Source organism: Cervus canadensis, chromosome 11 (assembly GCF_019320065.1).
Source record: "Cervus canadensis isolate Bull #8, Minnesota chromosome 11, ASM1932006v1, whole genome shotgun sequence".
Classification (NCBI taxonomy): Eukaryota; Metazoa; Chordata; class Mammalia; order Artiodactyla; family Cervidae; genus Cervus; species Cervus canadensis.
In genome coordinates, this window is record NC_057396.1 from 2,921,776 (window position 1) to 2,942,585 (window position 20,810).

A 20,810-nucleotide genomic window follows, 5' to 3' on the forward strand; every position below is an offset into this window, starting at 1 on the left:
CTATAGCTTATGTTGCCAATAATTTGCAGCTGCTTCCACCACCTACCTGAACTAACCCAGAGGGGTTTTTTGTTTTGTTTTGTTATCCCTTCGTCAGATATATCTTTCCTTCTGCTTAAAGTTCTGACACGTCCCCTGAGGAGCTCACCAAGCTATTCTTAAAGGCTTCATTCACTCTTTGAGCTGGCAGCATTTGACTGCTGGTAAATTCATATTAGCCTTCTTATGATCAGTTTCTCTCTTGGCATGTCCTTAGTTTGGATATCACTAAAAAGCTTCTGAGCTTTGAAACAAGCAAACAAAAACTTTGTTATATTTTCCGATGGCAAGGAGACTGTGGATTTCAGTGTGTTGAAGTCATCTGAAGTGGAGGGGCTATAGGGAAACCACAGAGTCACCTTTAGACAGAAGGTCATCCAATATTTTAGTTACCTTATTATAGCATTTTATGTAAAATATGCTAACAGTGCCTTCCTCTTAACACATTTTTTAAATAAAAATTTTAAAAGGTTTAGGCTCACGACTAAATGTTTATAGTTTTGTTTCACTGATTAATGTTTCCACCAGGGACACTCTTCTACTCATTGAGTTTTTAGATTTGTTAATGTTTGCACTTCATGTGCCCTTTCAGCTGCATAGAGTAAAATGCCATTTATAATTTGCATGACTTCATAGCCTTAATTTTGCAATCCTTAACTTCCCAAGTATCAGTTACAAGAAGTCAAGGACAGAAAATGAAAAATATGTAACCGCTGCCCATTGACCCAAGATTCTGACTTTTAAAACCAAGTCTCACAGCTCATATCTCTTTGTTTTTATTGTTGTTAAACTCTGTACATCTATCTAGTCTATATGAAAAGTGCTAATGTTTTAATTTATTAAAATTTGAAAATTTCTCTGGATTTATTCCTTCATATTTGAACTAGAACTGTTGTGTAATTACAACAGACACACACACATTTTGATTAGTTCAGACTGCTCAATACTTTCCTCACTGTCAATCTCATTTATAAAGAAGGCTAGGAAAGGGGGAAAGATAGTTGGATTAAAAGTAAAATGTTGTATACAGAGTAAAAATAATTAACACATAATGGGTTCTTAGATTGGGGAATTTTCAAATGGCAGCTTAAGTGTTATAGACACACCTTCTCAGAAAAAATAATAATAATATTACCCCAAGGGAATGTAATTGGATCTTAGGTGGTGAAAAAAAGTTTTATATATTACAGCGGTTTGTGGTCTTCCAAAGGGCCAGTGCATATAAACAGATATACAGTGTATCTGTAGTATTAACAATTCATAGAGAGTATATGTGGAAACATGTCTAAAAAGACTCATTAACGAGGGGAGGGGCAGTAATGAAGAAAAGATTGACAGACACTTCGTAGCATTTTGGTGAGAGCAATAATGAAGGGGTTTTGATACAGTCTAGACATCATGTGAGAGATTTTAAAGGCAACAGCTGAGCTGACCAGAGAAGTTAATAACTTAATAAATTAAATCCTTGTTCTGATCTGAGACATTTTAAACTTGCTCTCTCAAAGTTCCCTAGTGGCTCATTACAGAGGACAATATTCTTGATCCGATTCAAACAGGGTGTGAGTTTGGGGAGGACACACACAGAGGATACAATAAGGAGAAAGATGAAGATAAGTGTTTCCAAGTATTAATTTAGGGTCCTGAGAATATTTGACCCTCAGATTACAAGTAGGAAATCACAACAAAAGATTAGATGTGGCCCTTGATAGGGGTTTGAAACCACCATCCAGTGATGGAACCGTCTTTATGCTTGGGTGCCATGGTTTTGTCCCTGCTGACCCTGTCAGCTGCCACCTAATGTTGGGACTAAGAAGGGAGCCCAGAGGACAGGCCTCCCCAGTCCTTGGCATGAGGTCTGTTGGATCCTGTCCAGCCTGATACAAAAATCTTGTTTTCTGATCTCCCTGTACCTAGGAGCTCCAGATAACTGGAGTAGTTAATAAATGAATGGGAGATAAAGTGTGAAGAAGTGATAATCTCCATCTACTCACTGTAAGAGGCCTCTCTGCTGAAGTATCCTAGCCTCCCAGAACTCTTTATCACTCTATATTCTTGCTTTAAAAGGGATGTCTGGAGAGCCCTTGCCAGCGCTTGCCAAATGACTAAAGGTAACCCAAGGAGGCTGGTGGTTGAATTTGGTCTCTGTCCCCAGGAGGAAACTAGGTTCTCTGGCTGGAAAAAAATTAAAATGTAATAGTTGGCAGTGCTTGATTGAATATCTATGCTTCTTTATATCATATTTGTTATTTTTCTCAAAATGACTTACTTTTGATACCCATTCCTGATCCACCTCTTGACACAGAGAAGATCTGCCTTTAGCAATAGCATCTGCATATTCTTATTTTAGTGTCTGTGCAGTTGGTGCTTTTGTTAGAATAGCTGGCCACAACTGGTGTTTCTCAGAGCGTGAACCAAGAAGTGTGAAGGTAGCAATTAACTGACAGTATTGCTTACTTATTTTTAAATCTAACTAGATAGAGCTTCCTGCTTAGGCAGTTAAGATTACAGATGTATTCTTCATTTTCTTGACCCTGTTTTGCTTTCAGAAGGTACAGGTGTTGGTGGCAAATGATTCTGAATATAGTTCTGCTTGGTTAATACACCAGGACTTGAATTGTGTATTGTCTATTATCATTATCTAGAGAGAGGCCTACAATTTTAGCAATTGCGGTCTTAGATTTTTTTTTGTTTGTTTGTTTTTAAGTAGTCAAGCTTATTTCTTAAATAACAGTTTCTTTAAGCATCAGTTTCTGTTGTCCTCATTGATGACAGCACATTGACTTTGATTCAAAGACCAGAGCTTAAGGGAAAGGTGAAAAAACAGAGGGTAATATAAACAAATTGGGCTTCCCAGGTGGCATGGGGTAAAAACTCCACCTGCCCATGCAGGAGAAGCAAGAAATGAATGTTCAGTCTTTGGGTTGGGGAAAATCTCCTGGAGGAGGCCATGGTAACCCTCTCTAGTATTCTTTTTTGGAAAATTCCAGAAACAGAGGAGCCTGGCAGGCTACCATCCATGGAGTAGCAAAGACTGGGAGATAACTGAGCACAAGCCTGAGAATATAACCAAGTTACTTTTAAAGTGAAAGCTGAGAATTGGATTAGTGATAAAGCTGATATTCTTCTGTATTTATATCTTCACTCTATATCTACATGTAGATATATAGATATATAGTGAAGTGAAAGATGCCGTAAGGCTGTCAGCTATACTAATTCATTAAATGACAGTGATTTTGGAATACAGGGTTTTTCCCTTTTAGCAAATGAAAGCAAAATGTTATTGTTTTAGTACAATAGGGTCAAACAGTGAAGCAGTGTTCCCAGAGTCACTTATATGGGATTCCTGAGTATACGTGGTCTCAGAGAATCCGGTCATTCTGAGGGTCTGGAGGATGTGGACATTTGTGTCTCTGTCCTTGACAGCTGAGTCATAGTGCCAATCATTTTCCTTCTGGAACTTACTCTTGAGCTTTCTTTGCTGATATGATATGATTAATGTAAAAAGGCATTAGCTGAACATTTTAGTAAAATTCTGCTCATATTAAAATAGGAGCCTAGTCTGAAATTTCTAAATTTACAGTTCTCAGAACCTGAGTATCACTGAGGTCTCATCACCCTGGAAGCCCCTGAGTAGCTAAGCACACTAGATGTTAGATTTTATTAGCTGGATCTGAGGTCTCATTAGGGTAATGTAAATCACAAAAGTGACCTGGTTAGTGTTTGACAACATTTTAAGTTATTTCCAACTTCTACATTTCAGAATTTATGCGATTTTATAAGGGAAAATTTTAGGTAACTTTTACATGAAGGACCATTTCAACAAAATGCTACAAGAGGTTGATACATAATAGTAAAAGGAAAGAATCCAAGACAAATGCTGAGCAGAAATATTCTGGCTCCCTGTGCTGTATTTCAGGACCAAATGCAAGTCCTAAATCGGGAAATAAGCCCATGAGACACTCAAAAGCACACATGCACCGGCGGGAAGAAATACTTTCTTCCAGGAATTTTTTTTCAGAACAAGGACTAAGCGTGCCTTACTTCTTACCAGCATTGATGATGCATACAGTAATATCTTTGCTATTCACCCAGATGTGCTGACATTCATACATTCGCTTCAATTTTGATGGGTTAATACTGTTTTTTTGTGATTGTGCCATGTGCAGACGGGGAGGTCACAGCCCATGAACTGTCTTTCGTTATGAAGAGTGATCTTTTACCAAGTTTGGAAGTTTTTACTTGAACACTTTTTGTAAAGTGTAAAGACAGTCAGTTTTGGGTGCAATGCTTTTCCTATAAATATAAGCCAAACATGATTTGAAACTTTGCATATTAGGACTCTTGAGTTTTTAAATCTGGCAAGCCTCCTTTGGATTGAAGGAGCTCAGTGACACAATGCCTAAGTGCGGGCTCTGAGAATGGGTTGAATGTGCCATATTAGTTTTAAGCGAGTCATTTCAGACCCAGTATGAGAAGCTGCTGATAAGTTCAGCGTTTTGCTGAGACATTTAATAAGCAATACAGCAATTGCGTGCTTTTACAGAATTCACTATTCAGCAGCTTCAGCTATGTAAAATGAAACCAAATGAGCTCATAAATGTGCAACAAATCCAGTTAAAAACCAAATTCAAGTTGATGTTTGGTCGAAACTGACACAATTCTGTAAAGCAGTTGTCTGCCAATTAAAAAAAAAATTAAAATAAAGAATCCATATCTGTATCACATCGTGTGTAAATGAGTTCACAAAGTCCCATGGTAGAAACTTAGATGCTCTTTTCCTTTGCTTCCGGGCAGCTCTGTCTCACTTTCACGTGTGGCCCCCATGTCCACATCACAGCCTGAGTGTGGCGTCAGAAGAGGGAACAGGACTGGCTCAATATACTCACACTGTTAGCGGTGGGAAGGGACCGCTAGTAGTTTCCTGCCTCCTCCTATTTTTTTTTTCAGGGTTTGAAAAGCGTTCATAAGACCTGAGCAGGCACAGCTGGCTTAGGTTTCTAACTGAGTCAGATGAAAGTAGTTCCAGCTTGGAATGGACTGAAGGGATGTGTCCCCTCCAAATTTGTATATTAAAAGCCCAACCCCCAATGTGATGATTTCAGGAGGTGGAGTCCTTGGGATTTGATCACATCACAAGAGCAGAGTCCTCATGAATGAGATTAGTTATAAAAGATCACTTATAAAAGAGATCCCGGACACATCCTTTCTCTGTATGCCACGTGAGGAGGCAGCAAAAAGATATGGAATCTGCTGGACTTCCCAGCCTCTCAAACTGTAAGAAATACATTTCTGTAGTTTTAAGTCACTCAGTCTGTAGAAAATTTTTATAGCAGCCCAGACGGTGTTTAACCTATCTCTGTATGTCACCAGGGATATACTATATTACAGCCTAGTAAGACTGATGATTTTTAGAGAATGTTTTTGAATCATAAAGGAAAGTTTAGATTGTATATTTGGTAGGTTTATCAGGATCATAAATTGGACATGGTATTAGCTGAGGTATATTTGGATTTAATCCAGAAGACTGACAGCACTCACTATGACAGCTTTGTGGAAAAGAACAATTGTAGTCTAGGTAATAATAATGAACTGTTCTTATTCTTTTAGTGATAACTAACAGACTTGTGCTAAACAAGAGGAAGGGGAACAGGAATTTTTAATCTGCCTTGTGGGTTAGACCCTGTTAAATCCAGAATTCTTAATAACTTGAAGGAAGACACAGAAAGCACATCTTCTTGCGTATTTTACTTGGAAAAAACAGTTTATGGGTTGGACTAGAAGCAGTTTGGCTGATTCTTTTCTACAAAGGGCCAGATAGTAAATATTTTAGGCTTTCCTAAAGTTATGAGGTTTCTATTGCAACTACTCAACAATTCTGCCATTATGAGCAGCCATAAAAGCAAGAGCAAAGTTGCTCAGCCGTCTCCGACTGTTTACGACCCCATGGACTGTAGCCCACCAGGCTCCTCTGTCCATGGGATTTTCCAGGCAAGAGTACTGGAGTGGGATGCCATTTCCTTCTCCAGGGATCGAACCTGGGTCTGCCCCATTGTAGGTGGACGCTTTCACTGTCTGAGCCACCAGGGAACATAAATGAATGTGTGTGGCTGTGTTCCAGTAAAACTCTAATTTACAAGAACAGGCAGTGAGCCTTCAGGCTATAGTTTGCTGAATTAGAGAATCTACATGCCTCTTAGGTTGAAATAACGAATGAAATGAATGAAATGATGAAAAAATGAATCCTATAGAAACAGAATTTAGGGAGAAATGCAAAATCTAGCTCTTTGGCTGGAAAATAAAAACAGCTGCATTACTATGGATTGGAATAACTTGAATTAACTTCAGGTTATTCTAGATAGATAAAGATATGTCTATATCTTTATCTTCTTATTGATTCGGTTGAACACAGCTGATGCTTCAGCAAATGGTGTAGTTGCTAAGCAACAGCAGTGTGAAACTGGGTTTAGTGCTGGTACCCTGTTGGGGTCAGGGAGGCAGCAATGTTCTCACAAGTCACACTCTGTCAAGTTGTGCTTGAGGGCGTTGTGCTCTTGTCCTCTGCGGGATTCTGCCTCCTTCTGACTCCTTCAAACCCACGCCCTAAACTCAGAATTTGCTGCTCTTTTGTATTTAAACTTTCTCTTCTTACTGGCTCCTTCCTGTTAGCCAACACATATGTTTAAGTGTCTTTGCATTCTCCCACAGCATATAAAAGCTGTTTTAATATTTTTTATATAAAAAAGTTTTTGTTTTTTTTTCCATTTTATCACCATATAAACTTCCTCAGTCTCACCATGCCTCATTGTCTCTGCTTCATGTCTCCCTTACTCACTGCAATTTGAAGTCATCCCTACCCCTCCGGCTGAGGTCACTATGATCTGTAGTCTCCTCTGTGATTGGCAGGTCTCTTCTAGAAATGATTTCTTCCTTTGGTTTCACACTAGCCCCCTTTGCCTTAACTACTTCTAAATGTAAGTTTGAAATAGTGATAGAAATACAGCCAAACTTAACACAGTACTTATTTTAGATTCTTTGGAGAAGCAAGATTAGAGAAGGTTTTAAAAGTGTATCTTATTAAAAGTGTAACTATTATGAACAGTGAAAGAAGTGGAAACAATCTTAGACTAAGATAGGGATCTTATTAATATAAAAAAGAACATTTGAAATTAAAAAATAACTTCATGGTAAAACCTATCTAGCTCTCCAGTTGCAGTTTTTTGGAGGTAGATATGCACATATACTGGAGAAGGAAATGGCAACCCACTCCAGTACTCTTGTCTGGAGAATCCCATGGACAGAGGAGCCTGGCAAGCTACAGTCCATGGGGTCGTAAAGAGTTGGACATGACTGAGTGACTAAAACACACACACACATGCACATATACATGTGATAAACATAATATCTTAAAAAGCAAAATACTTCTAACTATAGCAATATGACATTGAATAACCACATAGATACTTTCCCTCATATCCCTGAGTGCTCTTTACCTATTTGTGTTTTTTTGTCTTCTTGGCTGGGTCTTCATCTTCCTGTCTGCCCTTTAAATACTGGTATGTTTTCAAGGCTCTGACCTTCATTTTTCTCACTGTTAGTCTCTAGAGGATCTTAGTTTTTGTCCAAAGTGTCAGTTGCTGCTTATGTGTGAATGACCTGTAAATCTATTTCTACTGCTTCTGCCTCTTTTCTGAGCTCTTAATCTGTCTTTTTACTTTACTTCTTGAGGTTAGTAAATGGGTGATCCCACTGGCACCTAAAGTAAATGCTCCAATTCAGTAGGCCTCAGAATAAAAGGATTCATTGTTTAAAATATTGGGTTATACATCCAATAGTGAATTCCTTAACAGTATTAATCCTTTTGTTGTTTTTCTTCCAGATGCATCATGATTGTTTTTGAATGAACTGTTGAGTGACTGTGCTAACCAGGCATCCCATTTTAGACAGGAACTGTACACCCTTCATACCCTTTCCTGACTTCTCATCTCCTCTCCAGGTAGAACTGGCTACTGCTTTATTTTCCCCACATTTCTATGGTACCTGTTTATTTCCATATCTGCCATCTGCTGATGTAAACACACTCATTGCAATTAATGAAGCTGTGCGTCCTCCCTGTGTATTCCATTGCTTGATATGCAGGACTTCTCCTCAACAAGGTTTGAAGAGTCAGTAAATCAGCAAACCACTGTTTTCTTTTTACGACAGATCTTTAGGCCAAGTGAGCCCTATCAGATTGTAAATGAATGGGAGCAAGGATGTTTACATTCTGTAAAGTTTCTGTTAATTGTCTGGATGGCTGTTTGTATTTTTGAACAGGATGAGGACTAGAAGAGGAAGAACAGATGAGGGAAGGACATGGAAATATAAAATTATTTTGTGGACACTTTAAGCTTTAGGAACTTGTGTAGTATTCGTGTAGATGAAATCTAGAGGAATGAGATAAAAGAGAAGCACTTATTTGCATGACATGCATTCACAGTGAACATGAAGTAATCAGCTCTGTACTATCATGTTTTCAAAGTGAGTGGTATTCATGATTGTGGGTATATCATCATCATCCAGGCTTCCCTGGTGACTCAGTGGGAAAGGATCCACCTGCAGTGCAGGAGACCTGGATTCGATCCCTGGGTTGGGAAGATCCCATGGAGGAGGAAATGGCAACCCACTCTGGTACTCTTGCCTGGAGAATTCCATGGACAGAGGAGCCTGGTGGGCTACAGTCCATGGAGTTGCAAAGAGTTGGACAGACTGAGCGACTAACACTAACTAGTTAATGATAGTACATTATATTCCCAGAGTGTTATAACATGACGAAATGCTTTCATAGCCATTGTAGACAGTGGTTTGGTGTGAAGAAATGGCCATTTCCAAATGACTTAATGGAAAAATTTCAAGATCACGTATTCTTTTAGACTGCTGCCTTAAACATAAATGTGACATTAGGGATTAATCTTGGACTAATATCAATGAAATGTGGAGGGTCTTCAACTGTTTTCCCTGCACTCCAAGCCTGCCTTCCCCTACCAAAAAGCCTCGCGCATATTCTGACCAAAATCAATCCTTTTTGGTATGCCTTTCCTTTCCAAAATTAGTATTTGAGCACTTCCACAAGAATTTCCCAGTACTTAATAAAAGTTCAAAAGAAAGGATAGAAGTAAATTAAGGTCATGAAACAAGTCTTGAGGTTCAGTCAGGATGATTGACTATGGAAAGCTGTGGAAAAAGTAATGCATCTCCATTCTGTTTAAAGATTTCTCTTTAGAGAGCATGTTCACACTATTTTACTGAGGATTTAACAAGAGAGTTGCTATTAAATAGAATTTTTAAAAAGTACACATTTCCTATGAAAGCAAAAAGTCCATAGATGAAGTTGGAATATGGAATTAAAGGATTTTTTTAGACAGTTGCTAATTAAAACATACACACACACACAAGAGGATGGTATGAGACCTATTTGTAATTTAAAGGGCAGCCTGTTTGGAGATTATTTGAATACTTTGGGAACAGCCACTGTGATTTCATATTGTTTTGATTCAATTCTTTACTACTTTTCACCAAACTCAACTGCAGGAACATAAACACTACTTATTTGTTCAACAAATATTTATTGAACACTGACTACATGCAAATCTCTGGATTAACCACTGAGGCGGAAACAGTTAAGCCTAAGGCACACTCTCTACTCTGCTAAAACGTATACTTTAGTTGATGAGATAAAATATGCATGGGAATGGACAGAGCAAAGGACAGACAGGGCCATCTGTGTGCTGCCCTCATGTGACGTATTTTTTAAGACTCTGTCCTGTTGACCACATTGTGACTCTTGGTCACCTAATGTTTAATTCAGAAAAAAAATGATATTGATTAGGCTGTTGTTGAGCATAGTACTGTGTGAAGACCGAAAGACAAATCCTTTATTGATTATTAATATTACTATTATTATATCAAGGATTTGAGCAGAAAAGTAATTTTAATTGTAGGACTAGGAGTCATGTGTTCTTCATTTTAGATGTTAGGCTAAATATTTTTGAACCATAAAAGCAAATATACAGGGTCACTTGCCAACCCAGTATGACTTAACTTTTTTTTTTTTTAAAATCAGAGTATAGTTGCTTTACAAAGTTGCATTAATTTCTGCTTTATAGTGAAGCAAATCAGCTATACAATGTATACATATGTCCCCTCCCTTTTGGACCTGCTGCTCAACACAGCACCCAGCTAAGCTGCCAGTACTTTGCAACAGGTTCCCACTATCTATCTATCTTATGGTGTATAAATGTCAATCCTAATTTCCCAGTTCATCCCGCCCTCCCCTACCCACCCCCATGTCCACATTTCCGTTCTGTACAGCTGCGTCTCTTTTCCTGCCCTGCAAACAGGTTCATCTGCATCATTTTTCTAGAGTCTACATACGTGCGTTAATATACGACATTTGTTTTTCTCTTTCTCACTTGCAATGGCCAGCACACGGAGACAATCTAAATGTCCAGTGACGGGTGGATAGTAAAGAAGATGTGGTTCTTATATACAGTGGAGTATTGCTCAGCCATAAAAAGGAATTAAATTTGGTCATTTGTAGAGATGCGAGTGGACCTAGAGTCTGTCATACAGAGTGAAGTCATAAAAAGGAAAACAGCACCAACTTAACTTTTAACATGTGATATGCACTATGATTATTTGACCACTGGATGGCAGCAGAAAAAGGACTGCTTTGTGGATCTTTTTTTTTTTTTTCTTTTAACCCCCTTTCTTGGTTGGGCATGTCAGCTCAACTAAGGAAATTTTATATTTTCCAAATACATTGAAGACAGCAAATTACAAATCTTGATAATCTGCCATTAATGTATAACTATTACAGCCCATATGAGCTCAATAAATTTTAGGTAAAAATAGAATATGTTGAAAATATGTGACTATTTTACTGCTTTTTTGTATCCTTTTCACTGGTGGCTCTGTGGGAAAGAATCTGCCTGCCAGTGCAGGAGATGTGGGTTTGATCTCCGGTCTGGGAAGATCCCCTGGAGAAGGAAATGGCAACCCACTCCAGTATTCTTACCTGGAGAATCCCATGGACAGAGGAGACTGGCTGGGTACAGTCCAGGGGGTCGCAAAGAGTTGGACATGACTTAGTGACTGAACAACAGCAACCCTTACTCATCTAGTTTGTGTGCATGTATAAAATTCTTGAAAGTCCAATTTAGAAACATCAGTTGAAAATCATTTTCTGAATAAGAGTTGCATGTGCACAGCCATTGGTTGACAAATTTCCTTGGAGCACATGGCCAGCTTGTTGACAACTCTAGACTTGCAGTGGACTCCTCACTACTTGTCAGATGAATGGGTTTATCAAAAATAACTTACTCTGTGGGACAAAAAATATTATGATATAAGAAGTGAGAAGTCATCTCTAAATGCTGCAGTTTCTGAAATCCTAAGGAGACACAGGGCAGAGCGGTGAGCATGTAAAAGTGTAGGAACATAAACCTGCAGCTCTCTGCCTAGATACAGAACAGTACTCAGTCGCATATAGTCACATTATTGCTACATTAAGAAAATGGTACAGTTAATCCAGCTTTAATAAAAATTGCTAAAAATGTTGTTTCTGTTGTTGTTTAGTCACTAAATTGCATCCGACTCTTTTACAATCCTATGGATTGTAAAGCTCCTTTGTCCATGAGATTTTCCAGGCAAGAATACTGGACTGGGTTGCAGTTTCCTTCTTCAGGGGATTTTCCTGACCCAGAGATTGAACCTGTGTCTCCTGCATTGGCAGGCAGATTCTTTACCACTAAACTTCCACAGAAGCCCCAAAATTGCAAAGTGGTATACAAAAATGACTATTTTTTAGTGAATACTTTAGAGCATATTGGAAAACTATATATTAAAGTTTGTATGAGGCTGATTGATGATCCTCGGGTCCTAATTCTAGTGTGTCTAAGTGCTACGGTATGTGACAAAGACTTTGCAAATGTGATTTTGCTTTGGATTTTGAATGGTGAGATTATCCTGAATTATCTGGCTGGGCCGTGATGCAATCACAAATGTCCTTACTGGGGAGATGTAGGGAGATTTGACACAGGCAGAGGAGGGAGCAGTGTGACCACAGAAACAGAGATTTCAGTGATGTGGCCACAAGCCAAGGACTGCCAACAGTCACCAGAGGCTGGAAAATACAAGGAAGAGTTTCCCCCCTAAAGCATCAGAAGGAGCAAGACCTTGCCAGCACCTTGATTTTGACTCTGAACTGACCTCACACTTCTGACTTCCAGACTCTTAACAGAATAACTGTCCATGTTTTAAGCCAGTAAATCTGTGGAAATTTGTTACAGCAATCGCAGGAAACTAATAAAGAGCCTTTGAGTTGAAAGATGAATGGTTGAACTGCCTATTTGTTGAGTCCAGTTTTCTGTTTGTGAAATTTCATTGACCATTATAGCTGTATTGACAAATGATGAATTTAGATCCCTGCCCTTGAGAATTCTCTAGTGAGACAAGCCGTACTTCTACTCTGGTTCTGTATCAGAATATTTAGAAAATTCTGGTTAAGTCCTGACATGATGGGAAAGTGCAATGATTCTATTTTATCAGATTTTCATTGATTCTTAAATATTTCCCTTTACCCAAACATGTCATTTATGCATTTTTGGCTCATAGTTTACTCATTTGCTTTTGCCACAGACTTTTGTTGTGAGAGTGTCATGTCGCTTTCTGTACTGGGGAACAGTGTTGGGAGTGATGTGATAATAATTACTTTGCTAATTAGCTGTTAATTATGTGATAGTAGCTACCATCCACTGGAGAAGGCAATGGCACCCCACTCCAGTACTCTTGCCTGGAAAATCCCATGGACAGAGGAGCCTGGTGGGCTGCAGTCCATCGGGTCACTACGAGTCGGACACGACTGAGCGACTTCACTTTCACTTTTCACTTTCACACATCGGAGAAGGAAATGGCAACCCACTCCAGTGTTCTTGCCTTGAGAATCCCAGGGACGGGGGAGCCTGGTGGGCTGTCGTCTATGGGGTCACACAGGGTCGGACACGACTGAAGTGACTTAGCAGCAGCAGCAGCTACCATCCACAGAGTACTTATTGGTATAGATAGTATGCTGATAATAATACTATATGTGTTAGTACAGTCACAATATTATATGTTAGGTGATGGGACATAGATCTTTCTAGAAGACATATTGGCAAATATTAGCTTTATTAGAAATTTGGAGCTTAGGACAGAATCAGAGAATTCCAGTTGAATATCTGAACCCAGTTCCCTTAACTCAAATTGAACCCAGCTCTTACTAGTGTAGGCCATCACTGTTCAGTAGAAATATAATGCAAATGAATGTTATTTTAAAAATTAGTAACCACAGAAGAAACTAAAAAGCAGAAGTTAATTTGAATAATATATTTTATTCAATCCAGTCTGTATCCAAATATTGTTATTTCAATGTTTAATAAATATTTTAAAAATACTGAGATTTCTTTTTATATCCTTATCATATTGAACCTTCAAATATGGCATTCATTTTATATATACATATAACATATCGTATTTCAGACTAGTGCATTTCAAATAGTAACCACATGATGCTAGGCATTACTGATTTGAACAGCACAGTTATCTTATGATCACTTATTTAGACCAACACAAGTTATCATTTTTTTAACTTAAAAAATATTGAGTTTCTGAAAACTGTATCTCCCTCTCTCTCTTGCAGCATGTTTAAATCGACTATGTCAGTTTTTAGGGGGATTAATAACCTAGCGTAGGCAAGTTTTATGTGGTTTATATTTTGTTTTCTTATTATATCAACATTGTTATAGTTGATGTTCCTGGTTGTTTTCATGTAATCTCTTTTAAAAAAATTGCAGTTATCTCATAAACTTGCAGTCAAACAGGTTACTCAGTTTATATGCAGGTGCAAATTTTTCTGATTTTTGAGAAGCTTCTTTTGAAAATAGCAGCTGGCTCTTTATTTCTCTGTCATGGATAAAAAAAGAAAAAGCTGTGTTTAACCAGCACTGGTTGTCTCTTTCATTTACACCTTAATGTGACTTAGGTAATGACACCATTCTCTTTTATCACTTGACCATTAAAAGAAAAAGTACTCTTTGCAGCTGATCAGTGAAAGATTTGTGGGGAAAAAAAAAAATACTGCTATGTGTGTGGGAGGAGGTTAACCTATTATATATTTGGTTCAGATTTTTATTAAATTACTGATATCTCCTTGGTTTTAGAGGCTTTAGACAGCATACATACATTTGGTGTATGCTATTTTAGGGAAAATTAAATGTTATGAAACAATTGTTTTGTATTTTAAAATCTCAGATCTATAATTTATTTACTTCATGGCCCAGAAGTGAAAGGTGATTAATAAAAGTTGTCACAGAAACAAAAATCATTTCTACTTTTGCTAAGTGATGTATTTTTACCCGTCTTTTGGTTGGCAGTTGGTTGGTATGACCTTTTAATCTGTTTGTAATTTGGGCAAGGAAAAGTGTTCTACCGAGTGACTTGTAAAGGTGTCTTGTTTTTCCCTCACTGATTTAGAAACATCTCATTGAATTGTGTTCTTGTGAGAAGCGTATAAGTAATGTTGTCATGTAAAACTCTTTTTGCTGTAAAATCTCTTTTACTGGGAATCTCAACCTGAGTTTCCCATGTTGGCGTCTCATCCCAGGAAGTCTTCAGCATAGCGTGCCTTATTTTCAGAACAAACACCCAAGACTGGGAAGGCCAAGGAAGGCTGAGAAAGGCACTGCTTCACGAGCTCAGGATCTCTTCAGCAACCCTTTGTGTGAGGACACAGCGCAACTCTGTTGTTATGGAAAACCTTTTATTCATAAGGCTCTTTTTGTTTTTAGTGAAGAAGTGGTTTTGAAGACAATGACTTGTTTTTGTGTGTGTGTGTGTTTATGTACTTTATTATTTTTTTCCATTTATTTTTATTAGTTGGAGGCTAATTACTTTACAATATTGTAGTGGTTTTTGCCATACGTTGACATGAATCAGACCCAATGACTTGTTTTAGTATGCCCTGGTGCTTGGTGTTTATCCTGCTCACTTACCTCTACCTGAAATTGTTTCATTCATTTTACTTGTGTATGTTCTGCCTTCTCCCAAGAACCTAATCTCTGTTAGGATAGATACTTCATCTTTTATTCCCTACCATATCCCTGGCTCCTGGAATAATACCAGTTACGTAGGAGATCCTCAGGAAGTACTTGCTGAACGATTGAATGGACATCAGCGGAATGCAGTTCAGATGAAGCTCAGTCTTGAAGCAAGAGCATGGTGTCTGTGGGAGCAGTGGTGGGCTGACAGTGAAGCTAATAAAGCTTAAACTTCAAAGTCCTTCCCTTACTAGATTTCTTCCAAGGCCCTGTGCCTAATTTTATATTTATAACATAAATTATTACTTTTCTTAAAGAGAGCATCCCAAATTGTATAAGTATCAGGCTCGACAAAATCTGGATGATTTACTGGTGTTAAGGTACATATCTTGTCATTTGAGGTTTGCTCTGAAGAAATGTAAAAATATCTTCTACCAGATGAGCAAATTAATACTGTTCATTAAAAGGGACTGTTACCGCAAGAACTGGCTTAGCCACATGGTCTAGTCTTAATTTAAAACAGTCTGGCAGACTAATGAGCAGTTATTGCAGTTCTCTTGTGTTACTTACCTTCTATGCATTTCTGCTTACACACACACACACACACACACACACACATATGTGTATATATACACACACATATATATACACACACATCACAGGTCTGTTGTACAGCAGTACCCCCTTATCTATTATTTTTCTTTCCATGGTTTCAGTTGCACACAGTCAACTGCAGTGAGAACATATTATTAAATGGAAAATTCCAAAAATAAAACCCACATGTTTTAAATTGTGTGCATTTTGAGGAGCATGATGAAATTTCACACTGTCCCACTGGTGTCCGTTGACAAAGTGAATCATCTTTTTGTCCAATATGCCCTGCCCGTTAGTCACTCCATAGCCGTCATAGGTTATCTTGAGAATCACAGTGCTGTGTTCAAGTCACCCTTATTTTACTCAACAATGGCCCCAAAGCCCAGGGATAGTGATGCTGGCAATTCAGATATGCCAGAGCAGCCTTAAAGTACTTCCTGTAAGGGAAAAGGTGAAATTTCTCAACTTAAGAAAAAAAAAATCAAATCATATGCTAAAGTTTCTAAGATCTATGGTAAGGACATGACTTGTCTATGAACTTGTGAAGAAGGAAAGTGAAATTTTGCTGGCTTTACTGTTGTATCTCAAACTGTGAATATTAAGGCCACAGCATGATAAGTGCTTAGCTAAAATGGAAAAAACATTCTATGTGTACAGTAAGATATCAAGATAGAGAGAGACCACATTCACATAATCTTTATTATAGTATACTGCTATGATTATTCTATTTTATCATTAGTTATTGTTGTCAATCTCTTGGAAAGAAAGTGAAAGTGAAAGTCGCTCAGTCGTGCAACCCTATGGACTCAGTCCATGGAATTTTCCAGGCCAAAATACTGGAGTGGGTAGCCTTTCCCATCTCCAGGGGATCTTTGTAACCCAGGAATTGAACCCAGGTCTCCCACATTGCAGGTGGATTCTTTACCAGCTGAGCCACCGGAAAAGCCCAAGAATACTGGACTGGGTAGCCTATTGATTCTCCAGCAGATCTTCCTGACACAGGAATCAAACTGGGGTCTCCTGCATTGCAGGCAGATTCTTTACCAACTGAAAGAAGTCTTAGGTCTTAGATTTTTCTAAAGCATGGTAAATCATATCTCAAACTCTCATTTAATTGCATCAAGAATGTAGAGATTTGGTGATAAGAGAACTCACAGGAGATTTGAAAACTTGATTAATTTGACAAATATTTCCTGAACATCTGTTGTTAGTAAGGCACTGTGTTAAGTAGATAAGGTAGACTTTTAAACAGTCCATTAGATCAACTATGCACTTATATACTATGTATATATTATGTATATATTCATACTTATATATATATACCCAGTGCTATGATAACATTTTACATATATGTTCAATATATACACAGGTATGCATGCACATGTACATTTGTTTATCTGTTCAAATGCATTATTTATTTTGTATATCATTAATATTCTCATGCATGACCTAAATATATGTGGTATCCTTAATGTGACAGTGTTAAAACATGATGCTGTAACAGTTCTAATTAGGGATAGTTATCAACCACACAGAGTCAGGAATTCTTTTATGGAATTGAAAATGGTGAAAAAGTGACAAATTAGATAAAAGGGATTAGATCTGATTGACAGAGTGCCTGAAGAACTGTGGCCAGAGGTTCATTACATTGTACAGGAGATGATGATCAAAATCATCCCCAAGAAAAAGAAATACAAAGGACAAAATGGCTGTCTGAGGAGGCCTCACACATAACTGAGAACATAAGAAAACTGAAAGACAGAGGAGGAAAGGAAAGACATACCCATCTGAGTGTGGAGTTCCAGAGAATAGCAAGGAGAGATATGTAACCCTTCCTAAGTGATCAATGCAATTAAATAGAGGAAAACAATAGAATGGGAAAGACTAGAGATCTCTTCAAGAAAATTAGAGATGCCAAGGGAACATTCCATGCAAAGATGGCTTAAAACTCAACATTCAAAAAGCAAAGATAATGGCATCTGGTCCCATCATTTCATGGCAAATAGATGGGGAAACAATGGAAAAAGTGACAGACTTTACTTTCTTGGGTTCCAAAATCAAAGCAGATGGTGACTGCAGCCATGAAATTAAAAGATGCTTGCTCCTTGGAAGAAAAGCTATGGCCAACATAGACAGCATATTAAAAAGCAGAGACATTACTTTGCTGACAAAGGTCTGTCTCGTCAGAGCTATGGTTTTTCCAGTAGTCATGTGAGAGTTGAACCATTAAATCTGAGTGCCAAAGAATTGAGGCTTTTGAACTGTGGTGTTGGAGAAGACTTTTGAGAGTCCCTTGGACTGCCAGGAGATCAAACCAGTCCATCCTAAAGGAGATCAGTCCTGGATATCCATTGGAAGGACTGATGCTGAAGCTCCAATACTTTGGTTATCTAATGTGAAGAACTGACTCTTTGGAAAAGGTCCTGATGCTGGGAAAGATTGAAGGCAGGAGGAGAAGGGGATGACAGAGGATGAGATGGTTGGATGGCATCACCAACACGATGGACATGAGTTTGAGCAAGCTTTGGGAGACAGTGAAGCACTGGAAAGCCTTGTGTGCTGCAGTCCACGGGGTCACAAAGAGTCAGACACGACTGAACAACTCAACTGAACTGAACCAACCCCAGAGAGTCATGAATCCTTTTATGGAATAGAAAATTATATTTGAACCAGACGGTAAAGGTAGTATATTTTCTAAGGCTATTGTGTCAAGTTTCTACATCCTTCTTGACTAAAGCAACAGTAATGGTTTCTTTCACAGTTCTGCAAGCCAGAAGCCAAAAAGTGAGATGTCAGCAGGGTGGTACACCCAGAGGAGGCTCTCAGGGAGAATCTGTTCCTTGCCTTCTTTTGGCTGTTTGCTGTCCTTGGCTTTGCACACATCACTCCAAGTTCTGCCCGCCTGGCCACCCTGCCTTCTCCTATGTGTCCACTACCTCTTGGCTTCTTTTATAAGGACAGTTGAGATTTTTATAGGATTACATGAATAATTCTGGAAAATTCCTCAAGATCTTACACTTAATTGTACTGGTCACAAGTTTTGGCTCAGATATTAGTCTTTGGGTGTGTTTTAAGAGGCCACCATTCAACTACCTATAGGTGAGACCCTTCAAAGGCTGAGTTTAGGAAAGCATCACAGGCTGAGAAACTAGACTAAGCAGAGGTGTAGGGGTTGGACAAAGAAGGTATGTCGGGTACAAGAAGGAGCATTGGGGAGCAGCAGCGTGCCAAGGAGAGGAGAGGGAGGCGATTGAGGGTCATGGTACTACGGGAGCCTTGGCCCCTGGGCAGCCATGTTAAAATGAATGGAGAACCAAAGAGGATGCTGTTAACATAGCCTACGTGAGACCTTGCCCAAGCCTGCATGAAGATGTTGGCCATGAGAATAGAAAGTATCGAAGAGAACTCCAGTTGCCTGTTTAATTGGGAGGAGGCTTAGGACATTAACAACAATAGGGAAATTAGAAGACAGAAATGATGTTTGGGTTTGGATGGTTGCTTCAGTTTCCAGCATGACACCTGGAGGAAGGTGCGCTTAGAAATGTGGAGTTGATCTCCACAGTGTTCGGCATGGGAGTTATCCACAGTGAAGGGTGAGACTCCCGAAGGAAGAAAGGGAGAGGGAAGAAGAGAATGTCTCCAGTGTCACCATCTTGGAGACCTCCTTCCTTCAGAGGTTAGGGGAACTAAGCTTCCTTTTTTCATTATGTTTTAAAATGTGCACTTTTGACACCATGGGTTCTTTAATGTACAGGATTTTTCATGCACTGATTGTAGGTGAGCTCAATCTCTCTTTATTGGGTCTACTGAAATACTGTTATGTGAACTGTGCTATGATTCTCTGCATTTTGTGTTAAAGTAATTTACTCTAATTATGACCTTATTAAAGAAACTTGGTTATATTTCCTCTTTGTTTTATGGTAATGACTGATCAACAAAATGCCAATTGACATTAACAATTTTGTGCTATATTTGTTCTGATATTCAAATGCTTTAATTAGTATTTAATTTGCATACCAGCCTGAGTTATATATCCTGATATTACTTTTGCTTTTTTGGTTCAGGGAAGTTATTTATTAAGACATGGCAAGGGTCCAAAGTTTTGTTACTGTGTGTTGTGTTAACACTGGTTTTCAGGGAAGGGAATTTTCTTTATTTAATCAAGGAAGTATGTAGGTGATTTCAAATATGTCATTGAATGTGAAGTGTTTGTCATTTTAAATTTTAAAAAATCATTGGACTATCCTTTGTCTAGTTGAAAGCAATAGCTTCTAAACATAACCTCGGTGTTAGTCTTTAGTTTTTAGTGTTTGTAATTGAATTGTTGTCCCAGGAGCTTATTTCTGGTTCAGTTCAGATTCATATATATGGTTCATATGTCAGTTCAGATTCATATATGGTTTATCAGATATTTAACTTATCAGACATTAATTTCTCCTGGGGCACCAGTTACTCACCTTTTCCCATGTATTTCCTGTTACTTTTATTTAAAAGTAAAACTTTTGTTTTAGAAGGTTTTTAAGGTTTTTAAAAGGTTTTAAACCTTTTAAACCTTTTCTGTTAGAAGTTATATCCCTCTTTCCCCCGACTATTATGCTCTGAGGTCACAGTAAAGTCTTCAGATTTCTGAATTTAGGAATTAGCTGCCATAGGCTTCAGTACCAGCTTTCACAAACTACATAATTCTGGGTCATCTGTTAATTGGAGAAAAACTATTCTGTGGTATTGTTAAAGCAGATAATGAAAGAATCAAGAAAATCAAGAAAAAAATATTGTTACAGCAGATAATGAAAGAATCAAGAAAATCAAGAAAAAAAATTATGTGTATCTAAAAGTACTCTGAAAAAATTCTAAGTACTATAAAATGCATGGTAAAATTGTACTATATGTTTAATGCTATAGATATTTAGTTATTTCATGTGACACATTCTAACCACAGAGAAGGAAAGGTAGATGGATGAAAGCTGTGGATTTCGACATATTTTACTTATGAATCACCTGGGGATCATGTTGAAATGTCTAGTTGGAAGATTCAGGAGGCCTGGCGTGGGCCTGGTATGGCGGATC

The 20,810-nt window shown here is 38.2% G+C and overlaps 1 protein-coding gene across 3 annotated transcripts in view; it reads left to right on the top strand.

Moving 5' to 3' along the window:
- The window catches only part of PDGFD (platelet derived growth factor D), a 266,713-nt gene that overhangs the window by 1,468 nt on the left and 244,435 nt on the right, over window positions 1-20,810 (top strand). The window lies entirely within an intron of this gene.